The sequence below is a fragment of the Scardinius erythrophthalmus genome (genome assembly GCF_964197995.2).
Source record: "Scardinius erythrophthalmus genome assembly, chromosome: 14".
Lineage (NCBI taxonomy): Eukaryota > Metazoa > Chordata > Actinopteri > Cypriniformes > Leuciscidae > Scardinius > Scardinius erythrophthalmus.
The window spans coordinates 23,414,271-23,427,684 of record NC_138234.1 but is presented as its reverse complement, the minus strand read 5'-3'; the positions used below and the strand labels follow the sequence as shown (position 1 = coordinate 23,427,684).

The 13,414-nt window shown below is 36.7% G+C and overlaps 1 protein-coding gene across 5 annotated transcripts in view; it reads left to right on the top strand.

Moving 5' to 3' along the window:
- The window catches only part of celf5a (cugbp, Elav-like family member 5a), a 212,718-nt gene that overhangs the window by 149,596 nt on the left and 49,708 nt on the right, over nt 1–13,414 (top strand). The window lies entirely within an intron of this gene.

Sequence of the window (13,414 nt, the reverse complement as noted above, 5' to 3'; positions counted from 1 at the left end):
CCAGGGTACAATGGCGAAACAGTGGTAGGAAATGACAGCCGATGACCAATTACAGCCACCTCACCCAACATGTCAGTCAATGTATAGATAGTTACAGTATTTCATTAAGTACCAAGCACACCATCCTAAAAATCAAAACAAATGGGCCTGTCAAAGCTTGCAGATAAAGCTTATAAAGAGGAGAGGGAGAGAGAGTCTCTCCCTCAAATCTATTTTTAATAAGTGTTAGGGGAAAGGCAGGCCTGCAGCATTGGGATTGAAGCTCCACTCTTGCTAGTTAAAACCCCACAAGACTGAGGCTCCTTCATAACCTAGAGTCCAGCTGTTTTGAAGTCCGTAGTTATGATGTGTGGCATACATTTTGTAGGAATTGCACGGATTATGTGACTTAATTCAATGAAGATGGCCACTATTGCATTTACATTGCCCAAAAAAGTATTTGGATGCTTAAGCCATAGTTACAAATATATGTCATTACATAACAAAATATCAAACCAAATAAATATAGAAATATGTTTGGTATTTTGTGTCTAATTCAATGGCATTCCAATATACACCAATAATGAATGAGTCATTGAGTTGTTCATTAACCTGATTCATTCAGGAACGAAATTAGTCTTTTGACTTTTAGTAATTAATCCTTCACTCAAACGATTCACTTCAAAATTCAATTCTGAATCATTCTGGAATGAATCAATTAGGTCTCTTTATGAGTCAGTCAGTGAATCATTCCATCAATCAATTCATTCATGAACAAAACAAGTCTTTTTGACTGAGTCATAGAATCATTTACTCAGTTGATTTGTTAAAAAATGAATTCATTTGAGACCTAAACAAGTGGCTGTCTTCATGAGTGAGTTAATGAATTCACTTAATTGATTTGTTCAAAACTTATTGATTTGTTCAAAACCCCTGATTCATTCAGCAACACCACTGTGTGTTGTCAATAAATGGTTCTGCATTGGCTTTGTTTGGAATGATTTTCTTTTTGGAGAAAAATATTTTACAATGTTGTTTCTAATATGAATTGTACTTAATATTAACTCCTTGTTTATTGGACTGCTATACAAAAGCAACATCACACTTATGTGATATTATGTGATATTACTTAATTATTGCATTTCAGACTTCCATTGGTTTAAGTTTTAGCATTGGACATTGCAGTACCATGTCCTCAATTTTTTTCATATTTAAGTTGCAAACGTAAACATAAATCTCGTGCAGATTTAGATGAGGTCACCTGCAATTGGCCCATCCACATCTGCTTGATTAATCTAATATGGTTGATATTCCCTCAGGTTATGTTAGATGTCTGTCTGACCACCCAGAAATGTTCATCTTCTATTTTGGACTTGATCCTAATAAGCTTTAAATGGCATAACCGAGTCAGGATGTTTCTGTCAAGCTGAGTTATCCTATTTACTTCTATAAATTACACACCCCACACAGAGTGTGAAGATGTATCTGCTCAAAGTCAATGTCAGGCCTACGGGTCTCTCAGCTACTACACTATCCCGAGCCAATTTCCTACAGTCTTCTCCGGACTGCATTAAACAGCATTACAATGAGAGAGTAGGTGAGGAGTTACAGGAAAGGTTTATCAGTTTGCAGCACACTGTAATTTCAGTCTGTATACTGTACGGAGGAAACCAACCTACATTATTATGAAATCACAGAGATATGGGACTAGCTTTCGAGGGCTTATGTTTTTATTTATGTATTTGCCACTTTACCTTATCCAGCATTTTTCCCATCTGTAACTGTTAACTCTGCAGATTTTGAAGTCAAAGCACTGCACAGAGCAGCTCGTGAACACACTGAGATTAGAGAATGAATATGGATTGAAAGATACATTCGAGATCCTCTGACCTCGTGTGTAATGAGGATGCTTTAATGCAGTCCCAAACCCTTACCTGACTAGTTCATAGATACTATCTCGATTATGTATCAATAGAAATATCAGCAGACAGCGGCGTAGGAATGAGCTGGAAACATTCAAAGTATGACATGAGTGTATTTCATGCGATTTTTCAGTCATATGGTTTGTCTGACATCACATACTGTCTGAATAGGTTCTACATTTGATGAGGTACAAACTTGCGAGTTGTGAATGGCTGTGAAGTGTTGCAACTGTAGGTTCGTAGGATGCGACAAAGCCAGCATGGCAGATGTAGTACGTCCAGTTTGCATTCATAGTACATGCATACTATAATATGTAAAAAAAAAAACATTTACAATATATAAAAACATATATATACATTCTCAGTATGTGATGTTGGTTGCAAAAATCGTTCCTCATCAAATTTAGTACCTACTCAGACAGTACACAATTTCGGTCGCAAGTTCGTTTCTCATCAAATTTAGCACCTACTCAAAATGTGATGTTGGGTGCAAAGTTTATTCCTCGTCAAATTTAGTACCTACTCAGTATGCGATTTTAGTTGTGAAGTTCGTAACTCGTCAAATGCAGTACTTACTCTGTATGTGATGTTGGTTGCGAATTTCATTTCTCATCAAATTTAGTACCTACTCAGTATGCGATTTTAGTTGCGAAGTTTGTAACTCGTCAAATACGATACCTACTCAGTATGAAATTTTAGTTGCGAAATTCGTAACTCTTCAAATGGGATACCTACTCAGTATGCGATTTTAGTCACAAAGTTCGTAACTCATCAAATGCAATACCTATTCAGACAGTATGTGATGTCAATAAAAATGACTCAATAAAAGTAATGTCAACCATACGACTAAAAAAAATCGAAATCAAATGAAAAATCCCCTCATGTCATACTTTGCAATGTTTCCGTTCACACTTTCCAACTCATTCCTATACCGCCGTCAGCAGATATTACTATTGATACATAATACAGATGTTATCTATGGTCTAGTCAGGTCAGGGGTGCGACTGTAATCATCATTTCATGTATGCCGGAGCATCCCGAATGTATCTTTTAATCTCGGTGTGTTCACGAACTGCTCTGTGCAGTGCTTTGACTTCCAAATATAAAAGAGTTGGGTTGTTTTCTTTTTCTTTCAGTCATAATTTTTGATGGAAATGTCTTTTAAATTTAGTCGGTGCGTTGTCATGTCATATTCATTAATTTTAGTCTATGTTATGAGTGATTTGCATATCATTTTAGTCCACAAAAATAAGATTGCAAAAAGTAATGGAAACAATAATTGAAAATGGGCGCCATTAACGCCATTAAGTTAGTCATAAAAGTTGAATAATTAGGCCTAAAACATTGTTGAACCAACTATGAATAAAATATTGTTGTTATAGGAAGTTGTGCTAGGCTTGGTTTAGTTCATTAATATTAATTACATGAGGTAAAATATCTTAATGGGGAAGTGTGTCATTTCCAAACAGGTTTTTTCTCAACAACAACAAAATGTGCATATATATATGTATATTTAGCCAATATTGCTATCAGGCTGGCCAGCTTCTGCTTTCCATGCTGGCTCTCCCCATCATTTATGAGTTACTGTATCACTCTTGTTCACTCACCTCTCGTCCTCTGTAGCAGCTTTGCTTTGCTCCCAGAAGGCCGTATCGGCCTCTTCACTCTGTCGCTTTTATGAGTGATGTTGAGACTCATGCCTGCTTGCTTTTAACCTCTTAATGAAGTTTGTTGTCTCGTGTCCTCCGAAAAGGAAGAAAGGAGAGGTTAATGATTAGAGTGCACTACAGCATGTGGCTACCTCATTACCCAACCAAAACTAATGTGGTTGAGGGGCTTGTGAAGAAAAGTGTATGCGTGTGTAGGGTCTGTTAAAGTGAAGGGGTTTCAACCATTTGAAGCTCGAAAAATTAGAAAATAATTAAGAGACAGGTTGGCAACTGCGTTATGTAGGCCTACATCAGACGACAGCTATGAAAGAAAAGCTGTACTTGTTTATGAAATTGAAACAGCCATAAATGTAATGAAAAACAAAATCCATATCATAACCGACTCCAAAGAGCCCAGCGAATGGCATTATGAAGGTAGGCAGTATAAATAGCCCTGCAGTATTGTAAATGTTTATATACTACAGCTCGCGTGGACGTCGCGCGGCGGTCTGGAGATTTATGGGCACCGCTGTAATACGTTGAAGCCGACAAGGTAGCAGGTCATATTTCACGTGTGTTATCATATCGAGTGTAAATTTGCCGTGAAGTATACAGAGGAGATAAAATATTTTAAGCCGTTTCTTCTACTGTTTCCTCCCCCACGTCCTCATTCGAGAGCGAATATTAGCCTCGGGACTCCTACACACGAGAGGTTTTATATGTGCGTGGTCAGTTATAATATGTTCAAGGTTTCCCGCCGCAACTGAATGCGAATGACGCGTCAACCAGGGACAAACAAACTCCTTTCGATTACTCCTAGAATTTTCTAAACGCTGAATTTTAAACAACCCACGTCTTATAGCCTACCTCCCTCGCTGTTAAAGTAGGACCTTACAGGAGAGCTATAAGCCATCGAAGAGTGCTATTAGAGCGCACAGATATTTCCCCCCTGTTTCAACGTCGTTTGTGATCGAATGGTGACATGGAAAATGTGTTGGCCATTTGCTTCAAGTCTGCCTGTGATTTATACACGCAGTCTGAAGGCCATCTCTGCAGCCGGCTGTTTTTATTTTATGTGTTGACCTAGCAGTTAACTGCAGGCGCAACCAGAATACCGCAAATCTATTTAGATTAAACTATGCGCCGTTTCGGTTCACTTACTGTAGTTAACGCTCAGAAGATTTAGTGTAGCGTAGTCAAATACTTGGTAAGCAGTAGGTTTAAGCATTTTTTATTAAACTATATTATTTCCTAAAACATTATTTGGACTTATTTTGTGGTGTTGTTATTGTTTACCTATATAGTAACCTATAGTTGTGTTAAAAACACAATTTTAGTATTGCAGTTTTATTATTAATTAAATAATTACATGAAATATTTTTATATTTATAAATGTAATTTATATATTTATACGTTAACACTTTATTTTACAGTGTCCTTGTTACATATGTTACATGTACTTACAATAGTATTAACAGTAAATTATGCATAATTACATGCAACTAACCCTTAACCAAACTCTAATTCTAACTCTATAGTAAGTACATGCACTTAATTAATATTACTCAGTACTTAAATATATAATTACACTGTAACAATGACACCGTAAAATAAAGAGTAACCATTTATACTTATATTTTTTAAATACTTATTTCAATACATTCAATTTATCAAGTTATGTGGGAGACAGAGGCTAGTAGTCACACTTTACTCCAGTGATTGTTCTTCAGGTTTGGTTTATTTTTGAAAGATATTTTCTGTGTAGACTCATACTTTAAAGTCTTGGCAAAACAAAACAAAACTACTGAACAAGATTAAAGCAGATGTTGACCTTCTGTTGGGGGCATTTTATCACAAATGAATGGGGTAAGTTGGCAAAACCTGTAATGAAACAGCCAATTACTTTTTTCAAGCAATTATAGTGAATTAAACACTTCATGAAACCGCAAAAATATAGGGTGGTATATGACAAAAATCACATACACTGTAAAAAAAAAAGAAAAAAAAGTTGCTGCCTTAAATTTGTTGATTACAATCAACTTGGATGTTTAAGTCATTTTAACTTAAATTACATTAAATTGTCTTTAAAAGAAATGAGTAGAATCTTGTATAATTGTCGATTGCGATTAATCACATGTAACAAAAGTTTGTAAATTTTGTATAAACATTTACATATAAACATTTATGTTAGGTGCGATTAATCACGATTAATCGTTTGACAGCACTAATATACATAATTGTGTATTTAATTATATTTATAATTATATTTAACCATGTTAATAATTAACATTTCAAAATGCAGCAAAAATGCAGCAAAAATCTAGGGTGGTATATGACAAAAATCACATACACTGTAAAAAAAAAAAAAAAAAAAAAAAAAAAAAGTTGCTGCCTTAAATTTGTTGATTACAATCAACTTGGATGTTTAAGTCATTTTAACTTAAATTACATTAAATTGTCTTTAAAAGAAATGAGTAGAATCTTGTATAATTGTCAATTGCGATTAATCACATGTAACAAAAGTATGTAAATTTTGTATAAACATTTACATATAAACATTTATGTTAGGTGCGATTAATCACGATTAATCGGTTTGACAGCACTAATATACATAATTTTGTATTTAATTATATTTATAATTATATTTAACCATGTTAATAATTAACATTTCAAAATGCATTAATTGGAATTCTGAGTTGACGTATAAAAATATAAACTTAAATATAAAGCTTAAATCTTATCCTACCATATTACTATATTACTCTATAATGTAAAAGTGAAATCATTTATATGATTAAACAGCTTTATATTTGCAAAAACTTTTTTCATGAACTGTAGCCTACCAGCAGGCCTGCTTTCCTGCAAGTGAACTCTTTGGGATATTTTGTGTGGCAAAGTTACATAAGCGGTTTAGGTTTATGTAACTCTGGCACACAATGTTATGAAAATTAAGTTGTTGACTTGTTTTTTTTTTACTTCGCTTGATCAAATTTTGATGCCCGTCTGTTTGATAGAAACTGCCAAACGTCTGTGGCTGTATGTAGATTAATCTATTTGGCCAAACACTCGGTGAGCTAATCCGAGGCTGATTGTTTCAGATTAACTCACGGGAGGTAAAACTCCAAGAGCTGAGAAAATGCGTCTCAAGTTTGACAGCAGCCAAAAGACCTCGAAGCCCCCGATCATCGCTGCCAGATATGAGAGTCCTGACGGATGCGAATATTCCGCCAGTGTTCGTACAAAAACAAGATATGTTCCATATAATGAATTGGATCAAAATCCACCGGGTTTGTTCTGTAGGTTAATTACTTTAACCCTCTCTGTCTGTTTGTTGAGGTTGTGTTTTGTTGCATGCGGTAATTGTTGTTGTTTTTAATTAGTGTTCGGGGCCGCGCACCTCTTTCAAAGGCTCGATTCTGGTCTGCCAAGTGGAAATAGCAGCAAAATCTATCTCAGCCCATCCTATCTGTCTGCATCACTTATCTGCACGGTAAACCCGAGCGCTTTTCTCTCGGTTTGCTCAGTCTCCGGTTGAATAATCACCACCCGGTAATTCTCAGTTAATGTGTTTGTTCATTCGTATGTTGCTTTTTATCAAGATGCTAATATTGTTCATCATTTCTCCTTATCACCGCCTCAGACAATGGAATTTACACTGCATGCCCGACAGCAGATTTAGGAATGACCCTCTGCTTTCCGCGAACCCCATTTAGGCTTGACTGACAGCCCGTTTTCATGACAACCTCCACAAACTCTCTTTCCTGTGCAAAATCAAAAGAGAGCCAAAAGTGATGATTCACTGTCGTTCGGCTCTCTCAGGACAATAATTTACAAACTCGACCGACCGCTCACCTCCCACACTCATCCCGGCTTATCCGTGGCTGCAGGATCTTCTCATGCGAGCCAGGACACGGTCTGCATGTTTTGAGAGCCTCCATGGATGCTTTTTGCGGGATACAAATTGTAAAAACGCGATAGCAATTCGGTCTAGGTTTAGCGCTTTACTGTTTCAAGCATTCAGTGGTAGATCAACCTGCAGTTAATGTAATGTTCACATCCTTTATTCAGAAGGATCGATATCTATAATGATTTTTTTTGTCAAATATGATAATTTTTTTGTAGTTTAGGTGTGTTTAATGTGTCCAAATTGGGCTTGTGGGAGCCTCAGAAAATGGAGGGCTAGAGAACATAAAATCTGCATTTAGTTTGTGAATTATATATATATATATATATATATATATATTTGTGTAACAACTTTAGTTACAGAAAAAAAAAAGTCTTTCTCCTTGCCACTTCGACTGTTTTTCGTACTGTATATAGTAATATATTGTATATATAAAAGGTTGTCAGTCCTGCATTTGAGTCTGTGTATTTTGATAAGAAAAAGAGAAAGCCTGTGTCCACCTGGTATTAAAGGGATACTTCACCTCTGGGAAGATGAATGTGTATTTAAAATAGGCCATTTAAGTAGAAGAAATGTGAAGAAATTTTTGAATTTGGAGCTTTCTAGACTGAGAAAACCCAGAAAATGTATTTTTGGCTTATGTGGATGAAAGACAACAACTCCCAGAATGCACTTGCTTCGCTGCCTTAGGAGGCCACACCTACCGGTAAGGGAGCGCAGTTGAAAACAAACAACAAGGCTAGCCTACGTGATGAGTTTGCCAGGGATTTAGAGATCGCCCAAAATGTCCGGGATTCGGCTTTTGCGTTCTACAGTCGCCATTCATTCATTATGTTTACTGTAGCGAGCAGGACGAGGCTGACGGCCGCGGGAGAACGGCGCGAGGCCGGTGGCGTCATTACTGAGACGCGCCGGGTCTCGCATCTCTCACGGAGGAGCGGGAATTTTCTCAGCAATGGTAAAACGCACATCAACCGATCACTTGTTTAGCGTTCATGCAAACACTACATTCAGATTCACCAATCGGAATGAATTCAGTTAGATTGAAACAAAAGGTGTGCATGTAAACAATGAATGGCGACCGCAGAACGCAAAAGCTGAATCCCGTACAATTTTGAATGATCTCGCCCGCCGGACAAGTCCGGGAAAAGGAGGATGGTAACCCCTACTTACTCAGCTTTCTCCTACTATTCAGCTTTCTCCACAGAACAAGAGCCTGCTAGCTTAGCTTCCAAAGAAAGACGCCTGACACTGTGTACATTCTGTGAGTGAGATCCCACCCTCTATGGGCGGACTGAAAACATGCGGAACAACGCCATCTACTGGCTGTAGTCTTTAGCCTCTGGCCAGAAAATCCTCCGATGACGCAAAATGACGATTTTTGCGTCATCGGAGGATTTTTTCCAGACAAAAAATACATAAATCTCTTGTCTCAGGGGGATATGAGGGTGGAAAGCATGGTAATTCGAAAATACTACAGGTTTTCTACTAATATAAAGCTTAATGCTAAATCCTGAAGTATCCCTTTAACTCTTTCCCTGCCGGCATTTCTTTTTAAAAAGTTGCCAGCCACGGCCAGTATTTTTGAATATTTTCACAAATTTTTCAATGCCCCCAGAATATTTTGATGTATGAATGTCTGAATATGCAAAACATCAAAAGAAAAAAACAGAGCCTCTGATAAAAAAAGATAAAAAGAAAAACGTTTTATTCTAGCTTCATGCATTCTTTTTTTTATCGACACTTGAATGTGGGTAAGTTCATAAAAAAGCAACATTTTGAGCAAAAAGCTGAGAAAATAGCGTTTTTGTCAAAGACTACATGCAGATCGGATTCAGACCGATGATCAAAACATTGAAGTCCATCAACGCCCCCAAACATTTTCATTCAGTAACATTAGGCAGTTTTGATTTATATGCTGTTTAATGTTGATGATCGCGTTATTTTACATGTGCATGATTACATACAGTAGCATATCGCTTGTTTCTGCTTCTTCTCCACCTGTGTTTTGATCAGGAGATATTTCAGAAGATGCGTAATAGTGCCCCCTATCGTATAACAGTGATAACTGAAATTTCCGTCAATGGTGGGGAAGCGTTGTCTTGCAAATGACGAAAATTTCTGTCAATGGCGGGGAAAGAGTTAAAATGCATTTTTGGTGAACCGATCACAAGTGGTCAGCCAAGATGCATTACCGTTAGACCTGTTATTATCACTCCTGTTACCACTTGCGTTCGGATTTTCGAACTTTTTCTTTTTTCATCACACTCAACTACATCACTTTCACTTTCGGTGCACAAATACTTTTGAATGTATATAATAGTATAATATATTTTTTTTATATCATGGGGTGTTGAGCCGTCTCCCGGAAATTAGTTTTTGCATGGTGGGATGTCAGCATTTCAATTTCATTGCCATCAACTCAGTGTGAACGTAGCCATTAGGATCATCATATTTGTGGGTCTGAGGCATCAAATATATGAAATCCCATATTCTGTCCTCTTTATTTAAGATATTTACTAGTAAACTCCATCTATAGTCAATGCCTAATAGCTTTGATTCTGCAGTCTAGCAGCATACTTCTTATAATAAAGATAACGAATATCACTCATGATATTAAACAAATAAGAATTTGCTCTCAGTCATATCACAAGGACGTACATGTAAATTCCCTTAGACATGAAGCTAGCAATCTTATTCACCCCTTAATGTGTGATGTATTAAACAAACTCTTCCCAGCCGCTGAAGTTGATGAAGCTTGATAGGAGTCATTTTTTTGAGGCGGTATCACAGCTGGTGGGGCCGGACCCAATATGAAGGACACAGGGGAGTAAAGTATGCAAATATCACGAGTGCTAATCAATTAAACGTGCGATGAGAACGCTGCAGCACACCTTAATGTCACTGTAGTGATTGAACGCTCTATCAAAGTGCACTTATAGTTCAAAATAATATGATACTGTACAGCATGTGTTACACTCCAGTGCCTTTTAATGAATCTGTTGTGGTCATGCTGTCGATAAACTCACTTTGCTTGCTTATTTATGGACTGCGACTGCATTATTGACTACAGTCGACTCTCATAACCTTTTGTCATCTGACTAAACAGAAAAAAGGTGAATAATGCAAGATTGCGATGCTATTCCATACGTTCCTTTAATGCAGTCTGTATTGTATTCCAGTATTTCCTAAAATGGACTGGTGTGTGATTGTGTGATTTTCTTTTCTGTGTAATGTCAGTCGCAGTGTCTGTTTTTATTTTCTTACGGCGGCCCTGTGGTGATGCTTTATCCCTCATCCCTGTCAAAAAGAGTGATGAAAACATTCTCTGGATGATTTATTTTATAAATCGCTTGGAGGTTCTCAAAACTTTTGCGGTTTATTGAATCATGGAAAAACAGGAGTATAGCTAAAGTGATAAATAAAGTATCCAACAATTTAAAGGGAAACGCATTAAAGGAATGTTTCACCCAGAAATGTAAATTCTGTCATCATTTGCTCACCTTAATCTTTATTTTCTTTGGAGAAATTGTGAACACTGCTGGTTGAGGTTTTCCATGCAATTGCGATGAATGGGGACTGAAACTTCAAATATATTTATATGATAGATTTGCGTTAGAAACAGACTGAAGTCAGAGAGTTGAACTTGAGAACTGGATCTATCTGATTTGCCAACTAATTATTCAGATTAGTTTTGTGATTCAATTAAACAGTTTGACTCAAATAATGATTTGCTCTCAAATCTGACAAATCATTTTGACCGGTTTTGATAAAAAAAAGAGATTTGACTCAATTTAGTCAAATTATGCGCGCCTGAATAGCAACTTAAAATTGGCTACTTTCATGGTAATTTTTGAGAGACTGAAACTTACACTCTTCATGGATTATATAATTTGTGGAAAAGAGCGACCACCACATCCTACAAAATGTCTTCTGTTTTCCACAAAAGAACAAAAGTCATAGGGATTAGGAATGATGTGAGAATTAAAAAATTTTGATGAACCATTCTTTTAAGTTGTCGTCAAGCTATATACTGATTTATAGTGTGTGTTACTGTTACAGTCTTTCCGGCCATAAGTATTATTCCATTCAGCTGTCAGCCATGGGACAGCCGCAAGGGTGTATTTTAAAGCACGCTACCACAGCAGTGCTTGTGGCATAAATATTGAGGTGAAGCACACGCGGTATTAAATTCATACCGGTCAGCTTCGTACATTAATCCAGAGTACCATCACCCGTTTCCTTGAGCTGAGACGTCACAAGAAGCACGACAAGACCTCAAGGCCACATCTATGCGAATCCGTCTAGGAACTTAACCAACCTACCTTCAGATCGGAAGATCCCCCCAGGTCCCATCCCCGCCCTTTTATTTTCCAGTTCAGGGCCTTCTTTTTTTGCAGATAAATGCTCTCCGATGTAACGTGACAGATGTCACAATGCATCGCCTCTATTTTGATACATACCCTCTGATCCTGCCACAAACGATAAAGAGCACGCACGAGGCCCAGACAACGTGCTGACACTCGTGATTATTTTAGAGCACGTCATTGCCGGGGCGAGACACGGAGCCGGCCAGGTTCCAGAGCGAATGAAGGAATATCAATACGACTAAGACTTAGGAAGACTCAATAGACACATCCATCCCATTGACACATATTCAAAAAGATCAATGCAATGATAAAGTTGTAGGGTTAGTTGGATCACACTTCTGTTGAGGCTGCAAGACACACACTTACCACCATTTTTGACCCAGCCTTGTTTTTTTTTTTTTTCTTGTTGAAAAGGAAAATGTTCAGAAACTGAATAATAGTGTGTTAAATAATTCAGTGTTTCATTATTCATAATTCAGTTTTAGTGACTCTACTTTTCTACAGGTTACCTCATTATGTCTGTACATGGCAAAAGTGGATGTCTATGAGTGAAACTTTGAATATTTTTTTGTGTCTGTATGCTCAAAATGTGTATCTCCTAATGCTCAAAATGAAGTTGGGTAAACTTAAATTCAACTATTTAAATTAAATTAAGTATTCAGAACTTTCTTTTTCTTTTGAGTTCACCAAACTGACACATTTTAAGTAATCAGAATGGTTTCATTGTTTTAAGTTTTATGAACTTGCTTCTTTTAATTTACACAAACTTAAATTTAACTGAAAGTGGGCTGGTATTTCCCAGCATGCTTTGCCATGGCACTCTGGGAAAGTAAATACTAAAATTAAGTGTTATATAATGTTTTTGAGCAAGATTAATGTTAAGTGGTATATTTAGTAGTGTTACATGTTTTGCTATGCTAATTTAGAAGAGTTTCTGTGTTTATGTTTTTTTTTGGGGGGGGGGGGGTTGCCTTCATGGTGATGAGTGGAGCGCATAAGCTTGGTTTGAGAACAGGTATTAATTGCACTAAATTGCTGTACTCGTTCAGCAATTGCTATGCTATACTAATGCTATCGAAGCATTGTTACCAATTTGCAAGTTTGCATTTACTGAATTGTTTAGTTAAAGCTAACCAAGTTTCAACTACTCAAATTTTTGTAATTGAGATTACATGATGATTTTAAGTTAAATGTATACATCGGCTTACTCAAATATTTAAGTTAAGAGCAATTAAAATATATGAGTGCAAAATAAAAATCTCCCAGTTCTGCTTACTTAAACTTTGATTACAAGAATCTTGCTTTTTAATGCTAAATGATGATGAGTTTGAATTTATGCTTTCAACCCTTACAATATTCAATAGGATATTCCACTGAGTTTCACTTGCAAAAGTTGTCAAGTGTTGAAATTATTTGGCAGTATCACCTGGCATAGTGCTCTTTATAATTTGTGATAATCATTTTTGTATAACATTGAAGATATCAGCTCGGTCAAAAAAGGTATTATCCGTGAATACAACCAATTACCATAGACTAAACATAGAACGGGACAAAAACAACCCGTATTAGTTTGAATTCCAGGTCAGCGGT